Source organism: Bubalus kerabau, chromosome 8, assembly GCF_029407905.1.
Source record: "Bubalus kerabau isolate K-KA32 ecotype Philippines breed swamp buffalo chromosome 8, PCC_UOA_SB_1v2, whole genome shotgun sequence".
Taxonomy (NCBI): Eukaryota; Metazoa; Chordata; class Mammalia; order Artiodactyla; family Bovidae; genus Bubalus; species Bubalus kerabau.
This window is the reverse complement of record NC_073631.1, coordinates 84,328,187-84,351,575: the sequence shown is the minus strand read 5'-3', so window position 1 is coordinate 84,351,575 and position 23,389 is coordinate 84,328,187. Positions and strand designations below refer to the sequence as shown.

Sequence of the window (23,389 nt, the reverse complement as noted above, 5' to 3'; positions counted from 1 at the left end):
ATTCTAGGCTGGCTTAAAAAAAAAGTCCTCCTTAACAAATGTCACTTATTACCTTAGTCTTGTGATAACACACAAGGAATCCATTTTAAGCAATGATTTATTTTCCTCCTTCTTTTCTTTTTCCTTTTACTTTTCTTTCCTTTCTTTCCACTTGCCTTTTCTTCAGATGGAAGAGTAAGCAGTCAGATCCTGAGTATTCTGGGACCCACGAGGGACAAGTTTGCCTACCCTTGTGTCTAGTGAGCTGGAAAAGATGGGTACTAAGCCCCTGGGCCAGGCTGCAGAATCTCTCCTCTAAGACCTGCTGGTGGAGACAAGAAGTGAGAAATGACTGACTTATTGTTATTTTAAGAGATTTCAACCTCTCCTCCTCAGGATTATTTCTTTATTTTATCTCTCTATTCCAACAAAGGTCCATCTAGTCAAGGCTATGGTTTTTCCAGTAGTCATGTATGGTTGTGAGAATTGGACTATAAAGAAAGCTGAGCACCTAAGAATTGATGCTTTTGAACTATGGTGTTGGAGAAGACTCTTGAGAGTCCCTTGGACTGCAAGGAGATCCAACCAGTCCATCCTAAAGGAGATCAGTCCTGGGTATTCATTGGAAGGACTGATGTTGAAGCTAAAACTCCAAAACTTTGGCCACCTGATGCGAAGAACTGACTCATTTGAAAAGACCCTGATGCTGGGAAAGATTGAAGGCGGGAGGAGAAGGGAATGACAGAGGATGAGATTGTTGAATGGCATCACCGACTCAATGGACATGAGTTTGAGCAAGCTCCAGGAGTTGGTGATGGATAGGGAGGCCTGGCATGCTGCAGTTCATGGGGTGTCAAAGAGTTGGACACAACTGAGCAACTGAACTGAACTGAACTGATTTCAAATTAACAAAGTTTTGCATATAATTGACTTTATATAAATATGTATTGAATGAATGAACTAATAAATGTATATATCAGTGGGTGACTGTTAACCCTGGAAATATCTGGTTAGGCTTGTTACAGCAATACCAAAGATTTATGGCAAGTCACATACAGATGGTGAGTCACATAATGATCCATATGTCACTCACTGTAAATGATCAGTGACAGGGTAGCACATATACTATTGGGATATCACAGAATTATACATTGTTAGACCTGGAAAGGGCCCTTGACCTTTTCATGTCCCAAGGTTCCCAACTAGTGAATACCATCAGACTTTAGCTGACAGATGTATTTATTTAGCTTGCATAGTCTCACTGCTGGAGAAGGCAATGGCACCCCACTCCAGTACTCTTGCCTGGAAAATCCCATGGACGGAGGAGCCTGGTGGGCTGCAGTCCATGGGGTCGCTGGGAGTCGGGCACGACTGAGCGACTTCACTTTCACTTTTCACTTTCCTGCATTGGAGAAGGAAATGGCAACCCACTCCAGTGTTCTTGCCTGGAGAATCCCAGGGACAGGGGAGCCTGGTGGGCTGCTGTCTATGGGGTCGCACAGAGTTGGACACGACTGAAGCAACTTAGCAGCAGCAGTCTCATTGCTGACTTTTACTTATTTTTTATTTATTTTTTACTTTTATTTATTAATTTTTAAATTTTATTTATTTTAGGCTGAGCCGCATGGCTTATGGGATTTTAGTTCCCTGACCAGGGATTGAACCCAGACCTTGGAAGTGAAAGCACAGAGCCCACACCACTGGGTCGCCAGGCAACTCCCTACCTTTAAAGTGGTTACCAACATATACATATGGGAGATTCATATACAGTGTTTGGAGCTTTTTTAAACTGGAAATTCTGGCACCACTAGGTCCATAGCTACACACAACAGCCTGGGCTGAGTAGCTGCTGCCCTCTTTTATTCAACCAATAGTGGATTTTCATTCACTTGTCAAATGATTGCTATATATTTAAGGCAACTTGCTCATTTTTCTGTTTAATCTATGACTTAGTGAAGTTTTCTTGCTATGATTCTAGACTTGCTGACTGATTCTTGGAAGCACATTCAAGTATAGTTTGGGTCTATCCCCCATCTTAAAATTCTTTTTTTTTTTTTTTTTGGCCACCCCTTGCAGCATGTGGGATCTCAGTTCCCTGACCAGGAATGGAACCCACAATTGCTGCACTGGAAGCCCAGAGTCTTAACCACTGTACCACCAGAAAGTTTCTGCCCTCTTTTAGATGGGATGTGTTCTATCCATCGGTAGAGCCCCAACCACACACAGCACACTTGACAGATACACAGGACTTTTCTGGCCCTTTGGAGATTGTATTTGTGATGCCAAATCAAGTCTGATGCCAATGTAGTTAAGGAAACTGAAGCCCACTGAATTTATCTCCCTAAATATTTTGCTTGATCTTCCCTATACCATCTTCCATCTATTGCCAGAGTAAGCTCTGGAAAATATAAATTTGCCTAGGTCACACTCCTGCTTAAAATCCTCCAGTGGTTCTAACTAGGCCTAAAGATTCTGATCTTATCATGGTTTATGAGACCTTTCAGTGCCAAGCCTGCTTTATCAACCTTAACTCAGAACAACTCTGCCTCACCAGCCATACCAGGTAACTTCATGTTTCTCTACTCTGCCCTTCCTCTTTGCCGCAGGGTCTCCATTCCTGCTGTTCCCTTTTCCTAGAAGGCTCTTCCCCATCTATTAGTCTGACACTTTCTTATGTGCTTAGGTCAGACACCTGTGATTATCCCCTGTGAATCCTTCCACCCTCACTTCATCATCTTTGCCGTGGACACAGTTCACAGTCCACTTTACAGTCTCTGGAACAGTTTAGTATGACTTCTCCACTAGGCTGTATTTTCCTTGCAGATGGGAACCACAAATCACTCTCTCTCTTTTTTTTTAGGCCACAGCATGTGGGATCTTAATTCCCCAATTAAGGATCAAACCCATGCCCCCTGCGTTGAAAGTGTGGAGTCTTAACCACTGGACTGCCAGGAAAGTCCCACAAATCATTTATTTTTATCCTCATTATTTATTCTAGTGCTCAATAAATGTTGAATGAGTGAATGACAGCCTTGCTCCATGTGACTTATTTAGTAAAATAGCCATGAGAAACTATGGTCTGCCCCTGATTCCCTGTAGGGTTATGACCAAGGATCCTTTGCAAACTGGAGACAGCATAGGGACAAGCTTCACTCCTTCCATATTACCAGACTGACTCAGGAACCTTAGTCTTCAGTATTTGTTGATTTTATTCCTGCTGTTTCTTCTACACAAATTGTATAACTTATTGTGACTTCAGCTTCTCACTTTAAAATTTGGCTCCCAAGTCCCTGGAAGTCCAGTGGTTAGGACTCCATGCTCTCACTGCCAGGACCTGGGTTCAATTTCTGGTCCGGGAGCTAAGATACCACAGGCTGCTCAGCATGGTCAGGGGGTAAAAATGATTCCCAAATCTCTATTTGCCTCCAGATAATTAATATAAATCAATCATTGAAATTCTATACTCCTTGCTAGTGGGTTCATAAATGGGTTTGTGACCAAAACCTGGCTAGTGAGATGTAGGGACAAGGATGCTGGATGAGAACAGATGTGTTCTATGTCTATCACCTGGACACTGTCATTTCAGAATGTGATGTTTAGACATCCTGCAGATATCTTGCCACCAACCTGAAAATGAAGCCAGTATTAAGGATGACAGAAAGATGCAAAAAAAAAAAAACCCTGAAATGAAGGTATCATTGAAGAGCTAAATCAGTCAACCCTGATTCTTTTTACAGTATGAAGGTTAATTGCTAATTGCTACATTAGGTGATAAATTTCCTTTCTGTTAAGCCAATTTAAGTCTTGTTTCTAGACTTTAATTTGGAACCAAAACATGTTACCTGATATAGTTCTCCAGTTCTCACTATCATTCCTAAAATAACTGCATATAATCCTCAACTTTTTAATCTCTTTGTTAGTCTATGAATAGCTTCATTAGATAGGCTTTGGATGATCTAAAATTGAGCACCAAAAAGGTGGAAGTGACGGGACCAGGAGTTCTTTAAGTGTTTGTTTTCTTTGGATCAATTCTACACATTGTTGTTGTTCAGTCGCTAACTTGTGTCTGACTTTTTGTGACCCCATGGACTGCAGCGTGCCAGGCTTCCCTGTCCTTCACTATCTCCCAGAGTTTTTTCAAACTCATGTCCATTGAGTTGGTGATGTTCTACACATGGCTATTAATTACTGATAATGCACATCTTAGAGGGGGCCACAAGTGAGCCTCATTCCATCATTCCCTACTGTGGGCCACACTTCTACCCAGGCTTCAGCCACAGTTTTTCCTTCCTAACGCCACCCAGATTTTGTTTATAATAATACCCATCCTTCCGATAGTCACAATACCCCCAGTTCCAAGAGTAGGCCCGATTCCTCCTCAGATAATCACATTACCCCTTGTTAATGGTCAGTTATGAGTGAGCCCCAAACTGATTTCCAGCCAAGGAGACATGATGAGAAGGCCATTAGGAGGCTTCCAGAAAAACTTCTCTCATTCGTAAGAGAGATGTCATCCCTATTCCTCTTCCTTCCCTTTCGGGATGTGGATACTAGAATAACTGCTGCTGTTTTATTATGAGCTTGAGGACAAGGCCAACACCAAGGATTTCAGAAGAGAAAGCTGAAAAGACTTCTGGTCCTTGATGGCACATTGAGCTGTTAAACTGACCAATGCTGAAGCACTCCCTGTCTTAGCTGAAACTTTTAGTGGTGCAAGTTAATGCATTTTCTTATGTTTAAGCCAATTTTATTTAGACTTTCTGACACATGTGCTAAGTCATTTCAGTTGCAATCCCACATACTGTAGTGGAGCCTGCCAGGCTCCTCTGTCCATGGGATTCTCCAGGCAAGAGTACTGGAGTGGGTTGCCGTGCCCTCCTACAGGGGATCTTCCTGACACAGGGATGGAGTCTGTGTCTCCTGAAGCTCCTGCATTGCAGAAGGATTCTTTACCCCTGAACCACTGGGGAAGCCCAGACTTTCTGACGTTTTCTCCTAAATCATCCATATGATATATCTACAAAATAGGGAAGGTGTCTTGCATTTAGCCATTTATTACTTTCCTGATAGCCCTAAGTTATTTTTATGTGTCTTGCTTGCTGGCTGAAAATCAACTTTTCATTAAGCATCTGACATGTGGATGATATGATTTGAAAAGGACATTCCAGGAATCAGGTACTGTTCAGTTCTCCTTTCCAACAAAAATCAAATGGTACATACTTGTCTTAGTCAGGATAGGATAGGATGTGACTCAGCAACAAACTCTGTCTAATGACTTAGCAAGCATTAGAGCCAAAGGTCTCCTCCATCTGGCCACCTCCACTTTTACAGTTTGGGGATCCCTGAGTCACCAGGTCCAGTTAGTCTTCTGATGAGACCAAGTAGAATCTGTGGAGGGGCCACACAGGGAGGGCGAGGCTCTGAGACTACTCAAGGGGGAGAGAGGAGTCTCACCTTCTCAGAACTTCAACTGAGCACAGGCTTCCTACTGCCCCCCCAACCCCCGCCACTCAGGGGCCAGACATGAGAGTCAGGACATCTTGGACATTCCAGTCCCTGCTGGCAGGTGATGGCAGCTTTATGGGAGACTACTCATGAGGACGAATTTCCAGGTGGCTCAGTGATCAATTATCCACCTGCCAATGCAAAAGACACAGGAGACAGTGGGTTTATTCCCTGGGTTGGGAAGATCCTCTGAAAGAGGAAATGGCAACCCATTTCCAGTATTCTTGCCTAGAAAATCCCATGGACAGAGGAGTCTGGTGAGTTATAGTCCATGGGGTCACAAAGAGTTGGACATGACATGACATGACTGAGCATACACATACAGACAAACCTGTGAGGCCAGCAGAAGAACCATTCAGCTGAGATTTATTCAACTTACAGAACCAAGGAAAATATTAGAATGGTGGCTGTTCTAATTAGGCTTGTGACATGTAACTAAAATGGCCACCAGGCAGCAACTCCCCAGACAGGGAGCCTGGGGATGGTAAACATTTCAACCTCACCCTTCTCTCCGTCTTATTTCACCTGCTCTCCCAAAACTGAATCTAATCAGAAGCAGAGATTAAAGGAAACTTTGATGTTGTCCATAAAGGTGAGCCTCTCAGGGCATAGATCAGAGAATACACAAACAGATACTGGATCTGGAGAGATGAGCAGAAGCTATTCAGTAGGGTTCACCCCTGTCCCCTTTAGCATTAACTTGATCTTTGTGCAGGTAAAATTCCATCTCCCATCACAGGAGATACTCAAAGTTCTTCAGCTTCTATATTACCATAGGGAAATGTCTATTCAGTCATAGTCCCATCTGAAACCTAAAATATTAGCCAACACTAGCATCTTTTGGGTGGAGAAGGCAATGGCACCCCACTCCAGTACTCTTGCCTGGAAAATCCCATGGATGGAGGAGCCTGGTGGGCTGCAGTCCATGGGGTCGCTAAGAGTCGGACACGACTGAGCGACTTCACTTTCACTTTTCACTTTCCTGCACTGGAGAAGGAAATGGCAACCCACTCCAGTGTTCTTGCCTGGAGAATCCCAGGGACGGGGAGCCTGGTGGGCTGCCGTCTATGGGGACGCACAGAGTCGGACACGACTGAAGTGACTTAGCAGCAGCAGCAGCATCTTTCAGGCTTCTTTTGTGGCTCAACTGGTAAAGAATCCACCTGTAATGTGGGAGACCTGGGTTTGATCCCTGGGTAGGGAAGATCCCCTGGAGAAGGGAAAGGCTACCCCCACTCCAGTATTCTGGCCTGGAGAATCCCATGGACCATATAGTTCATGGCGTTGCAAAGAGTCAGACAGGACTGAACGACTTTCACTTTCACTAGCGTATTTCACATTAGGTGGCTGGGACAGGGAAAGGATATAGAAAAATAATTAATGAATATATAAAAACCTCTCTATGACTATCCCTGCTTCTGTGACTGGTCAGGAGGTCTAAGAAGGCGGTAATCATAGCTGTGTTCTTCAGACTGGCTTCCCATTTTTCTTAACCTCTGATAGCACATCAGCCAGCTGAGATTCTTCACCCAGTAGGATGACTCAGACCTTCCCTCCTATGGCATTTGAGTCCTTAGTGGTCTTGTTTATGGTCCCACAACAGTTTCCTACTGACTAAGATACTTGGCCAATTGAGTACTCTGAGGCTCCCAGTGAACGCTGTGGATGCCAAACACAGTTCTCTGCCTTCCTTTTGTGGCAGCAACTCAATTTCCCCCTGGTAATCAGGATCAATGACCCACAGCACCATAGCCTCATTCTTTAAATTCCTCCCTTGGGCACTAGGATCACTAAGAGAAGCTAAGGTCACAGAAACAGAGAGCAAAAATTCTTCAAGCCCATGGTGTAATAGGGAGAGGGATCACTCTCATTTCCAACCCTTGGAGCCCATGCACTCTGGCTAGGAAAAAGAAGGCACCATAAATGGATCACTGGTTAAACATATACTTCTATTTATAAATTGCTAGCCCAACTTCACAGGGTGGTGTCTCCCAGCTGGCTTTGGGACTAAGCCTTCAGCAAGCCATTCCACTCTTCTAGTTAACCAACTACTCCTGTGAAATGGAGCACATGGTAATATCAGTGAAGTTCATAGATGCTGAGAGAAGTGCTCCAGTTCCTTTACTCTAAAATTCATCCTCTAGTCTTAGGCAAGGTTGTGTGGGATACAATTGGGGGTGAATAAGGTATTCTGGAAGTACAAAACTGGAGGAGCTGGCAGAAGCACTGAGATCTGCCACTGATTTTCCAAAAATTATCTTTCCAAATTCCTGACCACCTGAATCACTGTCCTTGTCACTATAGTATTACATCTCAGGCTACCTCTTTTTTTTTTTTATTTAAGTATAGTTGATTTACAATATCATTTTAGTTTTAGGTGTACATCACAGTGACTCAGTTACATATATATATACATATATATACATAACTTCATGTGTTATATATGTGTGTGTTTCATATACATATATAACTTCACATGTTATATATATATATGTTATATAACTTCACATGTTATATATGTGTATAATATATGTATAACTTAACATACTATATATGTTATATATATCTTCATATATATGTGTGTGTGTGTGTTATATACATGTATAACTTCACATATTATATATGTATGTTATATATATCTTCACATATATATGTGTGTATGTTATATATGTGTATAACTTCACATATTATATATGTGTGTATGTTATACCTTTGCATATTACATATGTGTGTATGTTATATATATTCCATTTCAGGTTCTTTTCTCTTATAGTTTGTTAAAAAATATTGAGTACAGTTCCCTGTGCTATACAACAGGCCCTTGTTGATTATCTACTTTGTATATAGTAGTCAGGCTACCTCTTCTTCCACATGAAGTGGACAACCAGATGTAGCATCCAGAATTCTGCCCACGGGGACTTGGCCTCTGTCTTTCCGGGCCACGCTTTGGTAGAGCACTAGTGTGGCAGCCCCCTACTTCCAGCTGGTGATGTCATTAATTGGCAGATCTGTCAATAAATCTAGCCTTTGTGTTTTTTCTTTTCTATTAACTGGTCATATGGAACTCTTCACAAGGCACTGGTGTGGACTGAGAAAGAAGTGACAAAGCAGTAGCTTAGGGGAGGGTGTTGCCACACATTTGTGCAGTTTTCTTGTGTCTTCCCAAGCTCCTTATAAGACTGCATATACCATTTCCATTTGATAAGAAATCTCTGCTGTAAAATGGCCACATTTTAAATTTTTTTTATGGAACACATACCACTGAGTTCATGATGGGCAGCTTGGCTCAGACATCTGTCAAGGTCTGGTTATCCAGGTTTTTTTTTTTTTTCCAACAGAGAATAGTTGAAGTCCTTTTAGGACCTGGGTCCTTCCAACAAGGGATGTAGCTATACTTCTTAGAGAGGGAGCTGGGGGTATAAATATCCAAATCTCCCTCTTCTTCTCTTTCATCTCCTTGGTTTGTCATGGACTGAAGCCAAATGGATTCCAGAGAACAGGGGGTTCATTGGTGATTGTAAACCATATATGTCATCTTCCTAGGGCACAAAGCAGGATGGAGGGTGGATCTAGAGAGGCAAAAAGAAGATATCCTGCTCATGGGGTGAATACAGTAAAGGAAGATGCAAAGAAATTAAGAATGATGTGAATCAGACTTAGAGAATGAACTTATGGTTACCAGAGGGAAGGAAAGGAGGATGGGATATTTAGGGAGTTTGGGACTGACATGTGCACACTGCTATATTTAAAATGGATAACCAACAAGCTCCTACTGTACAGCACAGAGAACTCTGCTCAGTGTTATGTGGCAGTCTGGATGGGAGAGGACTTTGGGGGAGAATGGATATATATATATGAACAGCTGAGTCTCTTTGCTGTGCACCTGAAATGATCACAACATTTTTAATCGGCTGTACTCCACTGTAAAATATAAGTTTTTAAAAAATGAGGTGGGACTTCCCTGGCAGTCAAGTGGTTAGAACTCCATGCTTCCACTGCAGGGGACACAGGTTTGATCCCTGGTCAGGGAACTAAGATCCCACATGCAGCAACTAAGACCTGGAACAGCCAAATAAATAACCCCCCCCCAAAAAAAAAAAAGAATGAAGTGGAAGATCATAACACTTAAGCTGGGGAGGGGGAGTGATGAGGACTCAGGAAGGGGATGACAGCAAGGAGAAAGATGTAGGACCTTATAACTACAGGTCAAATGGGGGTCACAGAGTATTCAAGTGGGGATACAAGGGCAAGTTGGAAAGATAGACGATGTCTTTCATAAAAAGGGGACTGCTTAAAATAAAAACTCTGTGTGAAATATTGGTTATCATACGGTTTAGAAAAACAAGACCAGGAGCTGACTATGGCTCATATCATGAACTCCTCCATACAAAATTCAGACTTAAATTGAAGTAGGGAAAACCACTAGACCATTCAGTATGACCTAAATCAAATCCCTTACAATTATATAGTGAAAGTGACAAATAGATTCAAGGGATTAGATCTGATAGACAGAGTGCCTGAAGAACTATGGATGGAGGTTCCTGACATTGTGCAGGAGGCGGTGATCAAAATCATCCCCAAGAAGAAGAAATGCAAAAACACAAACTGGTTGTCTGAGGAGGCCTTACAAATAGCTGAGAAAAGAAGAGAAGCTAAAGGCAAATGAGAAAAGGAAAGACATACCCATCTGAATGCAGAGTTCCAAAGACAAGCAAGGAGAGATAAGAAAGCCTTCCTCAGTGATCAATGCAAAGAAATAGAGGAAAACAATAGAATGGGAAACACTAGAGATCTCTTCAAGAAAATTAGAGATACCAAGGGAACATTTCATGCAAATGGGCTCAATAAAGGACAGAAATGGTAGGGACCTAACAGAAGCAGAAGATATTGAGAAGAGGTGGCAAGAATACACAGAAGAACTGTACAAAAAAGATCTGCATGACCCAGATAACCACAATGGTGTGATCACTCACCTAGAGCTAGATATCCTGGAGTGCGAAGTCAAGTGGGCCTTAGGAAGCATCACTACGAACAAAGGTAGTGTCGGTGATGGAATTCCAGCTGAGTTATTGAACATCCTAAAAGATGATGCTATGAAAGTGCCGCACTCAGTATGCCAGCATATTTGGAAAACTCAGAAATGGCCACAGGACTGGAAAAGGTCAGTTTTCATTCCAATCCCAGAGAAAGGCAAAGACAAAGAATGTTCACACGATTGCACTCATCTCACAGGCTAGCAAAGTAATGCTCAAAATTTTCCAAGTGAGGCTTCAACAGTCCACGAACCAAAAAATTCCAGAAGTAAAACCTGGATTTAGAAAAGGCAGAGGAACCAGAGATCAAATGGCCAACATCCATCGGGTCATTGAAAAAGCAAGAGAGTTCCAGAAAAACATCTATTTCTGCTTTATTGACTATGCCAAAGCCTTTGACTGTGTGGATCACAACAAACTATGGAAAATTATTAAAGAGATGGGAATACCAAACCACCTGACCTGCCTTCTGAGAAATCTGTATGCAGGTCAAGAAGCAACAAGTAAAACTGGACATGGAACAACGGACTAGTTCAAAATTGGGGAAGGAGTACATCAAGGCTATTTATTGTCACCCTGCTTATTTAACTTATATTAGCTTACATGCAAAATGCCGGGCTAGAGGAAGCACAAGCTGGAATCAAGTTTACTGGGAGAAATATCAATAACCTCAGATATGCAGATGACACCACCCTTATGGCAGAAAGTGAAGAAGAACCCAAGAGCCTCTTGATGGAAGTGCAAGGGGAGAGTGAAAAAGCTGGCTTAAAACTCAACATTCAGAAAACTATGATCATGGCATCTGGTCCCATCACTTCATGGCATATAGATGGGGAAACAATGGAAGCAGTGACAGACTTTATTTTCTTGGGCTCCAAAATCACTGCAGATGGTGACTGCAGCCATGAAATTAAAAGACACTTGCTCCTTGGAAGAAAAACTATGACAAACCTAGACAGCATATTGAAAAGCAGAGACATTACTTTGCCAACAAAGGTCTGTCTAGTCAAAGCTATGGTTTGCCAGTAGTCATGTATGGATGTGAGAGTTGGACCATAAAGAAAGCTGAGTGCCAAAGAATTGATGCTTTTGAACTGTGGTGTTGGAAAAGACTTTTGAGAGTCCCTTGGACTGCAAGGAGATCCAACCAGTCCATCCCAAAGGAAATAAATCCTGAATATTCAATGGAGGGACTGATGCTGAAGCTGAAGTTCCAATACTTTGGCCACTTGATGTGAAGAACTGACTCACTGGAAAAGACCCTGATGCTGGGAAAGACTGAAGACCGGAGGAGAAGGGGTTGACAGAGGATGAGATGGTTGGATGGCATCACGGACTCAATGGACATGAATTTGAGCAGGCTCCAGGAGTTGGTGATGGACAGGGAAGCCTGGTGTGCTGCAGTCCATGGGGTCACAAAGAGGCAGATGTGACTGAAAGACTGAACTGAACTGAATTAAAGCACTCTCCAGTGGAACTTCCTGTGATGATGGACATGTTCTAGATCTGTGCTGTCCAATTCTATAGCAACTCATCACATATAGCTCAGTTCAGTTCAGTTCAGTCATTCAGTCATGTCCGACTCTGCGACCCCATGAATCGCAGCACGCCAGGCTTCCCTGTCCATCACTAACTCCCGGAGTCTACCCAAACTCATGTCCATCGAGTCGGTGATGCCATCCAGCCATCTCATCCTCTGTCGTCCCTTTCTCCTCCTGTCCCCAGTCCTTCCCAGTATTAGCGTCTTTTCCAATGAGTCAACTCTTCACATGAGGTGGCCAAAGTACTAGAGTTTCAGCTTCAACATCAGTCCTTCCAATGAACACCCAGGACTGATCCCTTTAGGATGGACTGGTTGGATCTCCTTGAAGTCCAAGGGACTCTCAAGAGTCTTCTCCAACACCACAGTTCAAAAGCATCAATTCTTTGGCACTCAGCTTTCTTCACAGTCCAACTCTCACATCCATACATGACCACTGGAAAAACCATAGCCTTGACTAGATGGACCTTTGTTGACAAAGTAATGTCTCTGCTTTTGAACATGCTATCTAGGTTGGTCATAACTTTCCTTCCAAGGAGTAAGCGTCTTTTAATTTCATGGCTGCAGTCACCATCTGCAGTGATTTAGGAGCCCCCCCAAAAAATAAAGTCTGCCACTGTTTCCACTGTTTCCCCATCTATTTCCCATGAAGTGATGGGACCAGATGCCATAATCTTAGTTTTCAGAATGTTGAGCTTTAAGCCAGCTTTTTCACTCTCCTCCTTCACTTTCATCAAGAGGCTTTTTAGTTCCTCTTCACTTTCTGCCATAAGGGTGGTGTCGTCTGCATATCTGAGGTTATTGATATTTCTCCCGACAATCCTGATTCCAGCTTGTGCTTCTTCCAGCCCAGCGTTTCTCATGATGTACTCTGCATATAAGTTAAATAAGCAGGGTGACTATATACAGCCTTGACGTACTCCTTTTCCTATTTGGAACCAGTCTGTTGTTCCATGTCCAGTTCTAACTGTTGCTTCCTGACCTGTGTACAGGTTTCTCAAGAGACAGGTCAGACTGTCTGGTATTCCCATCTCTACTGAGCTCTTAAAATATGGCTTCTGTGACTGAGACAATGAACTTTAAATAGTATTTCATTGTAATTAATTAATTTTAATTTTGATAGCCAAGCGGGTGTAATGGCTACTGTATAGTTGGATAGGACAGGTCTGGAGTATGACCATATCAGCTGCTTTATTGGGAGGGCAGCAAAGAATGATGGAAAAAGGAAAGAAGCAGAAACAAACACAGTGTGGTGAGTTTCCGAGCTGGTCACAGCTTCATGGGAAAGCACACCAGTTACGCGGGACATCCCTGGATGTGCCACATGGCAGTGTTGTGGGAACAGCCCATCAAGGAGAGGAAGGAAGATGCCCTGGTCTGCCGGCTTCTTCCCATCATCTCCAAGTGTGCCCAGAGTGTGATAATTACTCCACCCTTCTGGGCTGTGCTAGGAAAGCAGGGCTTCATCACTTCTGGAAACTGGGGGAAGAGCCAGTCAGTGGGTCACTTTGACCTGAGTGCTGAAGCTGCTGCTGCATGAGTGGGCATGAGGGAGGTCAGGCCAATGCCAGGCCCTCAATGGGGGAAGACTGAGTCACATGGGGCATTAGGAGATGAGATTAGCTCCACTGAGCAAGAGGCCAAAGTCAGGAGATATGGTCAGGAGGAGCCAAGTAAATCAGAGGTAGTGTATGAGCTCAGTCTCCTATATTATATATAAGTGAACTCTGGCAGGTCAGCTAAGCACTTCAAGTCTTAGCTCCTTTTTCACAGGCTAGTAAAGTAATGCTCAAAATTCTCCAAGCCAGGCTTCAGAAATACGTGAACCGTGAACTTCCTGATGTTCAAGCTGGTTTTAGAAAAGGCAGAGGAACCAGAGATCAAATTGCCAACATCTGCTGGATCATGGAAAAAGCAAGAGAGTTCCAGAAAAATGTCTATTTCTGCTTTATTGACTATGCCAAAGCCTTTGACTGTGTGGATCACAGTAAACTGTGAAATATTCTGAAAGAGATGGGAATACCAGACCACCTGACCTGCCTCTTGAGAAACCTATATGCAGGTCAGGAAGCAACAGTTAGAACTGGACATGGAAAAAAAAAAAAAAAAAAAGAACTGGACATGGAACAACAGACTGGTTCCAAATAGGAAAAGGAGTACATCAAGGCTGTATATTGTCACCTTGCTTATTTAACTTCTATGCAGAGTACATCATGAGACACGCTGGGCTGGAAGAAGCACAAGCTGGAATCAAGATTGCCGGGACAAATATCAATAACCTCAGATATGCAGATGACACCACCCTTATGGCAGAAAGTGAAGAGGAACTAAAAAGCCTCTTGATGAAAGTGAAAGTGGAGAGTGAAAAAGTTGGCTTAAAGCTCAACATTCAGAAAATGAAGATCATGGCATCTGGTCCCATCACTTCATGGGAAATAGATGGGGAAACAGTGGAAACAGTGGCAGACTTTATTTTTTTGGGCTCCAAAATCACTGCAGATGGTGACTGCCGCCATGAAATTAAAAGACGCTTACTCCTTGGAAGGAAAGTTATGACCAACCTAGATAGCATATTCAAAAGCAGAGACATTACTTTGCCAACAAAGGTCCGTCTAGTCAAGGCTATGGTTTTTCCAGTAGTCATGTATGGATGTGAGAGTTGGACTGTGAAGAAAACTGAGCGCAGAAGAATGGATGCTTTTGAACTGTGGTGTTGGAGAAGACTCTTGAGAGTCCCTTAGTCTGCAAGGAGATCTAACCAGTCCATTCTGAAGGAGATCAGCCCTGGGATTTCTTTGGAAGGAATGATGCTAAAGCTGAAACTCCAGTACTTTGGGCACCTCATGCGAAGGGTTGACTCATTGGAAAAGACTCTGATGCTGGGAGGGATTGGGAGCAGGAGAAGAAGGGGACGACAGAGGATGAGATGGCTGGATGGCATCATTGACTCAATGGATGTGAGTCTGGGTGAACTCTGGGAGTTGGTGATGGACAGGGAGGCCTGGCGTGCTGCGATTCATGGGGTCTCAAAGAGTCGGACATGACTGAGCAACTGAACTGGACTCTGGCAGGTCAGCTAAGCGCTCTAAGTCTTAGCTCCTTTTTGTGTACAGTGGGTAACAGGACCTACCTTGTATGCTGGCTCATATTATTCATACACATTACTCAGTATTATTACCAGAACTTTGTAACAATAGGTGAGGCATCTAGCATTCTTGCCATTTCACAGATGGGGAAACTGAGGCTAAGAGAGAGTAAATGAAAATACAAATGTTAGAGCCTGAGTTCCTCTGATTCAACATCTTAATATTTCCACCCTATACCACATCCCTTGAGATTTCATCTGAGGACTGAATTTTATTTATTGTTTTTTTTAATTTAAGTTTATTTATTTTAATTAGAGGCTAATTACTTTACAATATTGTATTGGTTTTGCCATACATCAACATGAATCTGCCACGGGTGTACACATGTTCCCAATCCTGAACCCCCCTCCCACCTCCCTCCCCATACCATCCCTCTGGGTCATCCCAGTGCACCAGCCCCAAGCATCCTGTATCCAGCATCGAACCTGGACTGGCGATTCATTTCTTATATGATATTATACATGTTTCTATGCCATTCTCCCAAATCATCCCGCCCCCCGCCCCCAACAGAGTCCAAAAGACTGTTCTATACATCTGTGTCTCTTTTGCTATCTCGCATACAGGGTTATCGTTACCATCTTTCTAAATTCCGTATATATGCGTTAGTATACTGTATTGGTGTTTTCTTTCTGGCTTAAGATTTCATCTGAGGACTGAATTTTAAAATGCTAAGAGAGAGCACTCCAGCATGAAAGTGAGTGAAAATTATACACGGGGACAGATATTATAAAGGGTAAAGTGTTTGTTTAACAGCATTGACTTTATAAAGTAAAAGGTACTGGGAAAGCAGTTGACAAGTACAGTTTTAGAAGCACTCCAAAAAAGTGTTTGTTTTGAAGGAAGTTATTCCTGTTGAATTGCGATCTGTTGAAGCAGAAAATATAAGACCTATTCTTCCAAACAATTTTCAGGGGATGCCTCTCATGGGCTAGTCCAGCACAGCAGGAGAGCTGCTATCACTGAGACCACACATGCTCTGACTTGTCAAAACCTACCTTTGTGCTTCCCTCTGCCAAAGAACAGGCTCAGGTATCATGATCTCTAATCCCTTGGATGCAGCTGCCTATCAGACTTTTAGAGCCCAAGCCAGGCAGCTCCCACTGACAGCAAACCTCTTTCAGATCTGAGTTCCGAGGAAAAGAATGCAAGATGGGGAGATTAACTCAGCAAAGACCCTCCAGGCAGTATGAGTAGAATTTAATCATGAAAATGAGATGTGAACTGTTAATTTTTTGTACTTTATGTAAATACAGAGTGAAATCAAGACTCTCTTAAAAATAGGGTTATTATTTTGCAAGCCTTCAACTCTCTGAGTAAGGCGATACGGAAGTCACATTAAGGGACACAGGCAGAGCTCTTAGAGAAGTCTAACAGGGGGTTCTCTGGTGGTCCAGTGGCTAAGACTCTGCGCTTCCGGTGCAGGGGGCACAGGTTCGGTTCTTGATCAGGGAACTAAGATCCCACATGGGCACAGCCAAAAATAAATTAATTAATTAAATTTAAAAAAGAAGAAGCCTGGTGTTTCTCAGGAGCATGTACCAGAGATGAACCATTTCATAACTGAAGACTTATCCTGTGAATGATATGGACACCGTAAGGGCTATGGAAACAGAAACTGGCACTTATTCACTGATGTTATTACCCCAAGAAGTGAGTGCTGGAAGGGATGAGAAGGTCATCCAAATGTTAGACTGAGGCCAGTGTCTTGGACACCCAGGGCCTCCTCATCAAGAGAGAGGCAAACAGGCATTCTGCATCTCCACACTTATTCCCCTCGTCTTAAACCAGAAGACGGTGGCAGTGCCCAAAGATCCGGTGATGATCAACACAGGCTCTCTTCCTGGGGAGCTGACTGGTGGGCCACTACTGATGTAAGCAGTTCCATGAGCTTTCTCCAAGGCCACCTTTAGTGATAAGGAAAAAGAGTCTCATATATATTATGCTCTGGAATGATGGAATTTCAAATAAAGTTTCTGTCAAAAGAGAAAGAACTATGCTGTTGGACTTTGCTGGTGGCTCAGTGGTAAAGAATCTGCCTGCCAACGCAGGGGACATGGGTTCGATCTCTGGTCTGGGAAGATCCCACATACTGCAGAGCGACTAAGCTTGTTTGCCACAACTGCCACACATGCTACTGAAGCCTGTGTGCCTAGAGTCTGTTCTGCAACAAAAGAAGCCACAGCAATGAGAAGTCCAAGCACCACAAGGAACAGTAGCCCCCACTCACTGTAACTGGAGAAAGCCTGAACACAACAAAGACCTAGCACAGCCACAACAAATTTAAATAATAAATTGTGCCGTCAGAGAAGAAACACGTCTGCTTTACATCTTTGCATCTAGGATGGTGCCTTCCCTGGATACGGTAGGATTCAACAGTCTCTGTCATCAATGCTGACAGTAAAAAGCTTAAAAAAAAAAAAAAGTTCCTGGGCTTTCTGGAGTAATTATTTGTTTACCTTTCAGTTTCAGTGACCACGGGATGAAAAGCTTTGACTTCACATTATTTGACTTCGTAAGCTTTGGCTTCACATTATTCTGTGAGGCATTAACCAGCTGTCCTTTCATGAACAGCTGTGAAAAAAAAAGTTTCAAAACTATTATGTGTTCTTTAGACAAATTCTCATTTTACCCCTTCTCCGAAAAGAGATATACCACTTAAGGCTCTGCTCCAAGAGGCTAGTTACATGATGTTGAGAAAATTATCTAATTTCTTTGATCTTCTATTTCTACATTTGCTTAATGTGGATGATAGTAATGCCTGCCTCACCGGGGTGTTCTGAAAATAGTTAAATGAGTTATTATCTGTAAATACTGTCAGCAGGATGCTCAGTGGACTGTAGATATGAATGGGGTTTTTGGATTAAAAAAACATGCAGAAATGACAGCTTAAGTTTTACTTAGCTGATATTTAAAATTTCTCTTTTGAATCTGATGTGAATATCAGAAGAAAAAGAGAAAGTGGCAAATAGTCCTTATTTTGGAAAATATTTCAGAAGAAAGTCAATGTCATATGGCCTAAACATTTCTTTCAGATGCAGGCCAATTCTACCTTTCCTGAAATATGGGCAGTTTGAATTTTCTTCAGATTTTGAAGAATTTTCATCGAAGACCTTTAAATATCTAGAGTTTTCAGAGAAAATAGGAAATAGTATCAAGAAAAAAAATTCTGCAGCATTTCTGGTTTCATCTGGATAGAAATTTATAGATTCTTATCAACTGCTCTATGATTTTTCATAAAATGGGACAAACTACTTAAGTTTCATGAATCCTGTCATTTTAAATTAAAATTTTGTGCAACATAATCTCATGCAATAACTTTCTGCTAATAACTCCAGAGATGAACAGAAATCAAGCTTTTTAAAAAATTATCAGCAATAAGTACTTAATGATATTTATAATAGCCTACTATTTTATGCAATATGCTAAGCAAAGGGAATATAATTAAAACTTTCAGGAAACTAACATTCAAGTCATTCAAAACGAAGTTTGAACAGTTGGTTATGAGTGTATTAGTCTATGGGAAGACAATCCTCTTTCTTTGATAGAAGTTTCACTTATTTTTTTCTGCTTGATTTTGTTTGATTTGGTGTTTCCCTGAGACACCCCTTGTCGGGGGTGGGGACAGGGCAATTGAATGTAAAGGGATTTGAGAGCAAGTTTAGGCAGAAGAGTCAGGGGCTTGATTATTCATCTGGCTTGGAATTTGTCAGTTTTATAAATGAACTGAGAACTAAAGTCATTATTTACAAACAAAAGGAGAAGCTTTCTCATTAAAACCAACTTTCTGGTCATAAGATTATAAGTCCACTAGGGGAATTAGGGGCTTCCCTGATGGCTCAGTGGGTGAAGAATCCACCTGCAATGCAGGAGACTCTGGTTTGATCCCTAGGTGGGAAAGATCCCCTGGATAAGGGCATGGCAACTCACTCTAGTATTCTTGCCTGGAAAATCCCATGGACAGATAGCCAGGGGGCCACAGTCCATACTGTGGCAAAGCGTCAGACGCAACTGAGCATGCATGCATGCATTTTACTGTGTGTTAAAGGTCTAGTAAACCTTCAAAGGAGAAAAAAACAAAACCATCTAGGGGAATTAGGGTCAGAAGAGAATGAGTGAAGACACCAAGTTAGGATGAATTATTCAATGACATGCGATGCAAATACCCAAGATAATATACATCCCAGTCTTGGAGGGATGAAGAAGGTCCTCTTTGGAGGAGAGGAGACTTAAGTTGAATTTTCATGGGTACATGGGATGTACACAAGAGTAAGCCATGGGGAAGAGGATTGAAAAAGGAAGGAACCACACCTAGAAACTCTGGTTCAAAGACCAGCAAGCACCACATTAGGACAGATTGGGATGCTGAGATGTGAGGCTAGAAAAGTGATCAGAGATTAGAAGAAGAAAAACCTTCAATCTGTCATGAAGGCAATGAGATCCATTAAAGGATTTAGGTTAGGGGAAGGCCTTAAGCAGATTTGCCTTTGAGTAAGATCCCTCAGGACTAGTGTGGAGAAGAGATTGAGGGAGATAGTCTAGCTATTGGCCAATATCAGTGTCCTAGAGGGAAGAAAGTGACATACAATAAACCTGTTTTTCAACTTTAATCCAATTTTAATGTCCTTATGTTGCTCTTAGTAGCAACCTAAACATCTAGAGAACTACCTAAATAAATAAATTCAATTTGTGCCCTTCATATAAGTATTGATACACGCTGCTAATGTGTCAGCAGGCTTTTATAAAAACAAGAATTTCAAGATAAGCTGGGTGTAGTTTTAGAGATGACTTTCCCCTTGTGCAAGCTCTATGGTTTGGTTTCTTTGGCTTATCATTTAAAGTCATTAGTCATGCAGTCCGTGGGGTCGCTGAGTCTGACACGACTGAGCGACTTCACTTTCACTTTGTGAAGGAAAGGAAAGGAAATGGCAACCCACTCCAGTGTTCTTGCCTGGAGAATCCCAGGGACAGGGGAGCCTAGTGGGCTGCCGTCTATGGGGTCGCACAGAGTCAGACACGACTGAAGCAACTCAGCAGCAGAAGCAGTCATGTCAGATGTTATGCCTAATTGTATAATTAAGTATATACATTCCCACTTAGAAGGGCACAGGCACATTCGTAAAAATATGAAACACCTTCAGGGGTTTTTATAGGTGATTTTAAAATGAAGTCACAAGAATATATTCTTAAGTTTTTAGTTTCTTGATACTGTAAAATATGACACCATGAAACTCAATGGTTTCATTTCTATGGTTTAAGGCAGATTCAGGATTAAGGATGATCATGATCTTCATAAATTCTAGGAAACATGAAAAGTGTGGAAACTCATACTTTCTGCCTCTTCTTTGAAAGGTACTAAGACCTATTTTTCTCCAGGGACAGGCAGTGGCAGTACCTTTTGCTATTCCTTCAAACTTTTCTCAGCTCTTGGCCTCTTCTAATTATTTTTGGCAGAAAAATGTAGCTCCTCACCTTTGAGAGCAACTTCCTGGCAAAACGAAGAGTAATGCCCACCTACCTACCTTTCGGAACCAAAGAACATAAAAGAAGTTATAACACAAGGCAGCTCTCACCTGCCCCAGCCCTGTGCGGTTTTCCAGAGACAACTGCTTTGAACCATTTTCACATTATTTCATTAGTCCATTTTAGATGTTTTCTTTTTACTTCCTGCTCTGACAGGAGAGTATTTAGCACATTTATACTTCATCTCAGTTCACTTACCTCACTTCTCCTTTCTGTTAGTCATCTTCTTACACCGTATTTAGTTTCTCTATTGCAGGGCTTGCAAGTGGATGGGTGGAGACTAGATCTGACCATAGATGTATTTGGTTTGAATAGCAATGAGTTCAAAAACAAACAAAAATAACCAATATGAAAACAATTGTAAGATGTGACATTTAAAAATTCCAAATGTTTAGCCTCCTGAAAAAGTCAGAGGGGGCACATTTTAATTTCCTAGGGCTGCCTTAAGAAATCACCATGAACCAGGAAGCACAAAACTTAAATGGACACTCACTGTCCTAGAGGCTCGAAGTCTGGAAGCAGGGTGTTAGAAGGGCCATGCTCCCTCTGAAAGCTCTAAGGAAGAATCCATTCTTGCCTCTTCTGAGCATCCGGTGGTGCCCAGCAATTGCTGACACTCCTTGGTTGCTGGCTGTATCACTCACATTTCTTTCTGTATCTTCATGTGGCCGTCTTCCCTCCATGTGTCATGTCTCTTAGTCCAAACTTCCCCTTCTTGTAAGAACATCAGCCATTTGATTTAGGGCTTACCGTAATCCAGTACAACTTTACGAATTACATTTGCAAAGACACTTTTTCCAAATAAGATCTCTCTCTGAGATTCTAGGTGGATATGAAGTTTACGGAGACACTAACCCAATGCACGGCAAATATGGCCCCTTTCCCATGAATTGACCAAATCTAATTGATTGGCTTTATTCTTCAGATGGGGCAAGCACTGACTAGCCAGCCAAAGTACTCTGCACATCTTCCAGGTAGACACAAGCACCAAAACCCTAACCCTGTTTCTCATTTAAGTTGCTTGCTTTGCTTCTTGCTTAGTTTGCTAATTATGGTATTGGTTATCTTTATAACTTTTAAATAATATACCAAAACTCCTATTTCATGTCTTACAAACTTTTGTCAATATCTCACTGCTACCTTTGTGTTCCGTGATACCAGGATATTAGTTTTTTTTCCACGTTTTATTCCATCTATTCTGTTCCCTTTCTACCTTACATATTTTTGGCAGCAGCATCTTAATTATTGCTATGGGTTGAATTGTGTCCCCCCACCCCACTAAAATTCTTATGCTGAAGTCCAAATCCCTAGTACCTCAGAATGTGGCCTTATATGGAAATAGGGTGATTGCAGATACAATTAGTTAAGATGAGATCATACCAAAGTAGGGCGGGTCCCTAATCCAACATGAATGATGTTCTTAAAAGGGGGGAAATTTGGAGACAGAAGTACACACAAGGAGAATGCCGCATCAAGAAAAAGGCAGAGATTGGGGTGATGCAGCAAAACCAGGGAATGCCACAGATTGCTGGTAAACCTCCAGAAGCTAAGGGACAGACATGGAAAAGATTCCCCCTCACAGCCCTGAGAATGAACCAACCCTGATGGCACCTAGATCTTGGATTTCTAGCCTTCAGAACCGTGTGACAAAAAAATCCTGCTGAGGACTTCCCTGGGAGTTCAGGGGTTAAGACTCTGTGCTCTGAATGCAGGGGGCATGGGTTCAATCCCTGGTCAGGGAACTAAGATCCCGCATGCTGCACAGTTTGGCCAAAAAATAAATAAATAAAATAAAATTTCTGTTGTTTTAAGTCATCAGTTTGTGGTACTTCGTTACAGCAACCCTAACAAAGTAACTTCACTGTGGCTTAGATGGTAAAGAATCTGCCTGCCACGCAGGAGACCTGGGTTCCAGAAGATCCCCCAGAGAAGGAAATGGCAACCCACTCCAGTTGTCTTGCCTGAAAAATCCCATGGACAGAGGAGCCTGGTGGTCTACAGTCCATGGGGTTGCAAAAGAGTTGGACACGACTAACACTTTCACCTTCTACATGTATATTCAATGTTATAGCATTCATATTACATTCTAAAATTTGAAGTATACCTTATGTTCTATTGCCCTCAGATGTCTGCTGATTCATTCACATTTATTTATTTTATTTTTTTGGCCACATGGCACGTAGGATCTTAGTTGCCCAATCAGGGGTTGAACCTGTGTCCCCTGCACTGGAAGTGTGGAGTCTTAACCACTGGACCATTAGGGATGTCTCTATTCATATTTAAAATGAGGCAATAGACTTCTGCTTCCACTCATGATGGGGTTACTGGTATGGGGCTTGCCATCTGCTATAAATAACTAGAAAACCGGACAAAACATTTGAAATAAATATCCAAAGCCATTTATTTTCAGCCTTTCTTTTAGAAAGGAAACCAATAAGGTATACCTTTTGATTGTGGCAGCATTGTCTTTGGGGACAACTTCTGGACAATAATATCAGGAGGAGAAATCGATACATCACTGGGAGATCTCACTGTGTTGATGAGCCAGGAATCCAGAAATAAGGACTTGGAAGACTGAGGTGGCTGCAATCTGTGGGGTGAAACACAAAAGAGAAGGGAGATATGTAATGAAGGAGATCAGAAACTCCGCCTAGGGATTTCCTTGA

At 42.2% G+C, this 23,389-nt stretch overlaps 1 long non-coding RNA gene across 1 annotated transcript; it reads right to left on the bottom strand.

The window, feature by feature from the left end:
- Positions 1–153: 153 nt before the first annotated feature.
- On the bottom strand, positions 154–21,989 carry LOC129658603 (uncharacterized). Its single transcript, XR_008717439.1, has 4 exons — positions 21,217–21,989; positions 20,922–21,009; positions 15,188–15,301; positions 154–304 (listed from the first exon to the last, which is right to left on the bottom strand). It is a non-coding gene; the product is annotated as an uncharacterized LOC129658603 (long non-coding RNA).
- Positions 21,990–23,389: the final 1,400 nt, after the last annotated feature.